The following is a 7,463-nucleotide window of genomic DNA, read 5'->3' on the forward strand; positions in this document are numbered from 1 at the left end:
TAACGGACATATAAGAAAGATAAAGGGATTATAAACGCTGTCTGTAAAGAAAAAAAGGAGTTAACTTAAACGTAAGCTAATAATTATCTTAATTTTATTAATATCTAACTCCCTTAATAACCGCATTTAAAGGATTGGGAAGATATGGTTTTTTGTAATAAATTCTACTTTAAAATTAGCCCTTAAATTATAAAGCGTATTAAATAATATAAGGGTTCGGCAAGTTAATATAAAGGATATAATATTTTAAGGAAGAAGGTTGTGAGTAAAGATACTAAAGCTAAGGTATAAGAAGAGGTCTTAATTAAGCTCTTCTTAATTTTTATAATTATTAGCTTTAATTATAAGAAGCTAGTTATATACAAGGTTCTAAATAAAGTTAAAAAGATAACTATAGACGTTTATATTAACTATATTCTCCTAATAATTCTTAATAATTTCCGCTTAAAAGGGCTTACTCTTTATTAAGATAAAGACTCTACTTATAACTTAAGAGTGATATATTCTTAAGTAAAGAATTATAGTCTCTTAATTATTATAAGGCTAGGAAATTCTCCCAATTTCTTAATTATTAAGTCTTAAGCTTAAGGGTTAAAGAGGAAGTTTTATTTAAGGCGTTATACAATAAAGAAAGCTGCGCTAGCTTAATTTATATATATATTTAAGGAAAAGCTAAACTAAAAGAAGGTTTAGAAGTAGTATAAGTAGTATATAAAGCGGTTATATAAATGCAGATAATTAGACGGTTAAATAATAAGGTATTAGATTTAATATATATGGTGTTCTAACTCTTAATTTTTAGGGGTTGCGTATATGCTAAATGGGCCAGTTTTATCGTACCCGAAGAGTTACCTTAGCAAGCTTAGACGTGATTCCGTTGGTGCGGATTTTCAATCGGTCCGTAACCTAACTAACTACGTTTATACGAAACCACCGGAATTACGTCTAAGGGATATTTCTAATAGGGGGGTTTTAATAAACTGATAGAAGGTATCTAATAAAAGGTAAAGCTAATTTCTAGTGCTTATATATACATTTAGCGCGACCTTCCGTTAATTAGTTAACTAGGGGTTTTAATAGAGAGTGATCCTTGCCCCTTACCACCTTCTTTACCTAATATTAATATCCTTAGTATGTAGACGAGCTTAAACGTTATACATTTTCCGCTATTGCTTTATAGCTACTATAAACCAACAATAGTAACGCTATAGCGGCCGCGCTAGCTACCTTATTCGCTAATACCAAACCTATATAGCCGTAGAAGCCTTTTAAGAGGATAAGGCCTATTTAGAAGCTTATTAACGTATAGCTACCTAAGAAGAAAGAAGGTTTAAATAATAAATAATTTAAGTTTCTTACCCGCTTTACTAAAGATAAGGTTAAAAAGTTAGCTTAAGTAATTAATCTACTTATTAAGTTTGTAATTAATTTATAATCTAGCTAGCTAAATGCCTTAACTATTACGGACCTTATATTGGCAGTAGTATAACTACTAAGAAGAGATATAAATGGGTTGGTTAAGATAGTATAGGAGGCACTAGAACCAATTAAGCTATAGGATAAAAGGTAGCTGAGTTACGTAGCTAGTTACGTTATAAGTTCGGAGCGTAAGAATGTAAGAATGTAAAAACGTAATATACTAACGTACTAACGTACTAATATACTAAACCTTTATTATAGGGAGGAGTTATATATTTAGGGACACATAGTCTCTATATATAGTTTTTTTTTAATAGTAAATTTTAGAATATAATTAAAGTTAATTTATTAGGTAACCACTTTACTAGTTATATTTACGTTGTTAACTATTCTATACCTATATACCTAGCCCATTAAGAAGTCTATCGTAGTATTTCCTATAAGGCTTTATTGTATATTTACTACTGAAGTTATAGTAAAAGAAGTTAAATAATATGTTACTAAAAGTAGTAGTTATAATATTATTAACGGTAGTAACTATATTAGGATTAGGTAATAACACTAGTATAGTAGATATTAACTCTTAGCTAGTTATAGTTGGACAATTATAAGCAATAGTTAATTAATTAATAAACAATAATAGGATACTTAAAGAAAGAATTAATGGGATAGAAGTAGTAAAGATTAAACTACTATCTATTAAACGATTCTTAGGTAAGAAGTTAAAACTTAAGAAATTTCTTATATAGATGCATTTTAAGATTATATAAGAAGAAGCGAAGCTAGTAATACCTATAGACTAAATAGTGTTACAGCACTAGTGGAAACTAGTAAATTATAGTAGATAGTTATAGATAGTTATAAACTGTTATAGATAGTTATAAACTGTTATAGATAGTTATAGACTGTTATAGATAGTTATAAACTATTATAGATAGTTATAGATAGTTACTATTATATAACTAGAGGATCGTATATAACATTAAGCGGCGCCACCCTCCGTCTCCTTTCCTTTCTCTAGCTTTAGATCTTTATTTATAAACTACCAATTATATAGGCTTACGCGTCCCTCTTACTATGCTTATATCTTAATTAACTAAGTCGCTAATATTATCTAAAGCTTAACTACCTCTTCTTTCTAAGAAGGAACTTAAAAATATTTATAGACTATAAATAAGAATAGAATATAGAAGTAGACCTAAAGACTATTACTATAACTTAAAGAATAGAACAGAACTAGAAGAATAGAAAAGAATAATAAGATTTATAGAATACGTATAGACCAGAACCCCTATAAAATCCTATTAAAAGTTACCCTAATAACTATACCACAATGCTAAGAAATATAGCAGCCGGTAAAGTAGCTATAGGACCCTTAAATACCTCTAATAGTAAAATAGCAACTGACTTAAACTCTTAGGTGGAGCTTATAGCAGCTAATACTAAAATTAAACGACTTTAAGAGCTACTTAAAGCTAGAGAACCCCCTATACCTAATAAAGAGTTATTAAATACCTAGAGACTTACTATAGTCCTTAAGGCTCTAGCCTAATATATAGTATTAGTATTGTTGCAGTCTATAAAGGTTACGGACCCCCTATTACTTATAGATGGAACCGACCCTATATTTAATAATTAGAAGCTTTAATTATAGGATAAGCTTAAAGTTAATGCGGACTACTTCCCTACCACTTAAGCTAAAATAGCCTACGTCTTTAGCCGTATTAGTAGGGACGTATAGACGTACCTACGTCCTTGGTACGCATAGGACTTAATAAATCCCTTCCTCTTTAAAGAAGAGATAATTGTTTACCTATCTTCTATTTATAAGGACCCCTTTAAAGTATAAAACGCCCGACTTAATTATAAAAGCCTAAATATAAAAACGATAGAGACCTTCTTAGCCTTTTAGACCCGCTTTCTGCACCTAGCTAGCTAGGCTTAAATTCCCTAGAAAGATCTAATACTAGACCTATTTAATAAGCTTACCCTAGACCTATAGCAAGCCGTACTACTAGTTTTTACTACTATATAAATGCTAAAGAAACTTACGGACTAGTGCTTAGCTATTAACTAAGGCCTCTACCGAATTAAGGTATGCGCTAAATAGTATAAAGTCAGAAACCCTTTAAATCAGACCACTAGTAATATAAAAACGGCCTATAATACCCTAGCACGATTAATAACCCCTATAGCACTACCCGTATAGCCTACCGCTAATTTAATAGCTAGCTATACGGCTAGTCCTACTATAGGTCTGGCGAATGCTTGGCTTACGTATAGTAACCCCTATATATAGGCCCTTAGTAATTAAGGAGCTTGCTTCTCTTATGGTTAAAAAGGTTACTATATAAAGGATTACCTAATGGGCGTAAAAGCGGATAAGGTTCTATTAATCTAGAAGGATAGCGTAGAGTTAGAAAAAGAGAAACCCTAGAGGAAGACTTCTCTCTAGGGTTAAAAGGGATTAATATATTAGATGTTAATCTAGGTCGGCTAGTTAGTAAAAAAAGCTATACTATCCCTTATACTTTATTCCGCAATAAATACTAAGTTTTAACCTCTACTTTAGCTAACTTTAAAGTAAATACCTTTGCCTTAATAGATACCCAGTATACCGTAAAGCTGGCTGACTTTTTAGATGCATTAATTAAAGAACTACTTAAACTAATTCCTATTTATAAGTATAATGGGTGAATAGGGCCACCTATTATAACTATCTTATAGATTTACCTCCGTGTTAACGGACGAAGGCAGTATAACGTTCCCTTCCTTATTATGGACCTAGGTAGCTATAATATAATCTTAGGGCAAAAATAGCTAGCCTATTTAGGCTTATAGCTTAATATACGGAGTAGACGGCTTATCTAGCCCGAAACTCTACCCTTAACCCCTTCCTTTATAAAAAAAATTAGTATTACAGTAGAAAACCTTATACGGCCCTAGATTAATACTATTTACTAGGCTAATACTATGCGTAGGGACTAGGCCTTTAAGAAAGATATATAGCTTAATTTATAACGGATCTGTATACTATATCGCCCCTAGACTACCTATATTACGCTACCCGCATTAAAGACCTAGGGAGTTAATAATAACCTAAAAAAGCCCCCTATAGAGAGCTTAGGCCTTATATAGCTATAAAGAATAGTAAGGGATATTAGATATTATACTAAACTAATAAATTGGAGGAATAATCTGCGGAAAATAGAATAGGAGCTAAGAAAGATTATAAACCTTAGACCGTAAAATACGGTCTAGAAAATAGATATAAGGAAACTAGCGGACCTCCCACTAGTTAATGTCTACTGTATTAGTGCCGTAGGGTTCTACTAGAACTTAGTTTAGCCTAATACCGTCGCCTTTATAATAAGCTTATACAAAATTAATTAAATAATTAAGGAAAAGGGAAGTAAGCTTAGCGGATAAGAAAGCGAGCTTATAAATAAGGAACTAGTAGAATAAAAGCTGCCCTATTAATACTAGAAATTTAAGAATTTTTTTTTTAAAGTAGCGTCTAATATACTTCTACCTTACTAACTATATAACTATAAGATTGAGATTAAGTAGGGTAAGGAAAACACCCTTAGCTTTAGCCCCCTCTATAAGCAGTTTATTACCGAATTATAGGCTATAAAGTAGTATTTTATTAATAACCTAAATAAGGGCTTTATTAAGCCTAGCTAAGCCCCTTTTACCTTACCTATTCTCTTTATTAAAAAGCTAAATAGAGGACTCCGCTTCTATATTAACTACTATAAGCTAAATAATATAACCNNNAAGGACCGCTATCCNCTACCCCTACTTAATAAGACTNTNGCCNANATANGTAGAGCTAAGGTCTTTATAAAGCTTAATATCCGCTAGGCCTTTTACTAAATTAGGATAAACCCTAGGTCTAAAGATCTTACTATATTTTAGACCTATTACGGAATATATAAATATAAGGTACTCCATTTTAGACTAACTAATAGACTAGCTACGTACTAGCGGTATATAAATAATATACTCTTTAACTACTTTAATAACTTCTATACGGTTTATTTAGATAATATTATAATCTACTCTAAAAACGAGCTAGAATATAAGAAGCACGTCTATAAAGTCCTATAACGGCTCCACAAGGCTAGCCTCTAGGTTAATATTAAGAAGTTAGAGTTTAGTACTAAGCATATAAAGTACCTAGGTTTTATTATTAGTATAGACGGAATTAAAACCAATATAAAGAAAACGGCTATAATTAACTAGTAGGCACCCTATTACGGCACTAGCAGAACCTAGCAGAACTACGCACCGGCAAGTTACCACAGATTGCCGTATATTGCGGTTACGTGACGCGAAGATCGTATATAGCTTCAAGCGGCGCTCCCCTTCTTCTCCTTTCCTTTCTTTAGCTTTAGATTCTTGTTTATAGACAATCCAATTGTACAGGCTTGCGCGACCCTTATGCCGTGCTTATATCTTAATTAACTAAGTCGCTAACATTATCTAAAGCTCACTCTACTCTTTCTTCTTAAGAAGGAACTTAAATATATTTACGAGAACACAGAATAGGACCCTAAGGACATTACTAGGACCATAAGGATAGGACCTAAAAGAAAAGGATAGAACCCTAAGGAAAGGACCTACAAGATATATATAGACTAGAACCCCTAAAGAAATTACCTAGAATTATCTAATACCCCTACTACTATGCTATAAACTACAGTAGTAGGTAAAGCAGCTGTAGGACCCTTAAATACTTTAAATGAAGAAATAATTAACGTTTTAACCCCCTAGGCGGAGCTTACGGCTACTAATACCGAAATTAAANNANTNCGAGAGCTGCTTAAAGCNAGAGATACCCCTNTATCTAATAATAAGTNATTATTANACAACTAAAGACTTACTATAGTCCTTTAGGCCCTATTCTAGCGCCTTAGTAGATCTACTAAGGCCTATATAGCACTAAAGCGGTTAGTAAAGGTTGCGGACCCCCTACTACTTATAGACGGAACCGACCTTATATTTAATAATTAGAAGCTTTAATTACGGGATAAGCTTAAAGTTAATGTAGACTATTTCCCTAACGCCTAAGCCAGAATGGCCTATATCTTTAGCCGTACTGGCGGAGACGCCTAGACGTATTTACACCCGCGATATACTAAAGACTTAGCAGACCCCTTTATCTCTAAAGAAGAAATAATTAAACACTTGTCTTCTATTTATAAAGACCTTTTTAAAGTATAAAACGCCTGCCTTAGCTATAAAAGCCTAAATATGAAAATAACGGAGACCTTTTTAGCCTTTTAAACCCGCTTTCTATACCTAGCCGGATAGGCCTAAATCCCCTAAGAAGACCTACTACTAGACCTCTTTAATAAGCTTACCCTAGACCTATAACAGGCCGTATTACTAGCTTATACTATAGTATAGACGTTAAAGGAACTTATGGATTATTGCCTAGCTATTAACTAAGGCCTCTATTAAATTAAGGCACGCGCTAACTAGCTAAAAACTAAAAACCTTATAAACTAGGCCGCAAGTACTGCAAGTACGGCCCGTAGTGCCCTAGTATAATTAATAACTCCTACAGCTAACCTAGCAGCTAGCTGTGTAGCTACCCCTACTATAGGCCTAGTATACACCCGGCCTATATACAGCGACCCCTATATATAGGCCCTTAGCGATTAAGGAGCTTGCTTCTTATACGGTTAAATAGGCCACCTAATAAGGAACTGCCTAATAAAGGTAAAGATAAATAAGGTCCTATTAATTTAGGAGGATAGTATAGAGCCGGAAAAAGAGGAACCTTAGGGGAAGACTTCTTTCTAGGGTTAAAAGGGATCGATATATTATATATCGATCTAGGTTAGCTAGTTGGTAAAAGAAGCTGCACTATCCCTTATACTTTATTTCGTAATAGATATTAAGTTTTAACCTTTACTTTAGCTAACTTAGGAGCAAATGCCTTTACCTTAATTGATATAAAGTGCGCTGTAAAACTAGCCGACTTTTTAAATATACCCTTTAAAGAACTGCCTAAACTAATCACTATTCGCGGT

This window comes from Cenococcum geophilum, assembly GCF_001692895.1.
Source record: "Cenococcum geophilum 1.58 unplaced genomic scaffold K441scaffold_44, whole genome shotgun sequence".
Lineage (NCBI taxonomy): Eukaryota > Fungi > Ascomycota > Dothideomycetes > Gloniales > Gloniaceae > Cenococcum > Cenococcum geophilum.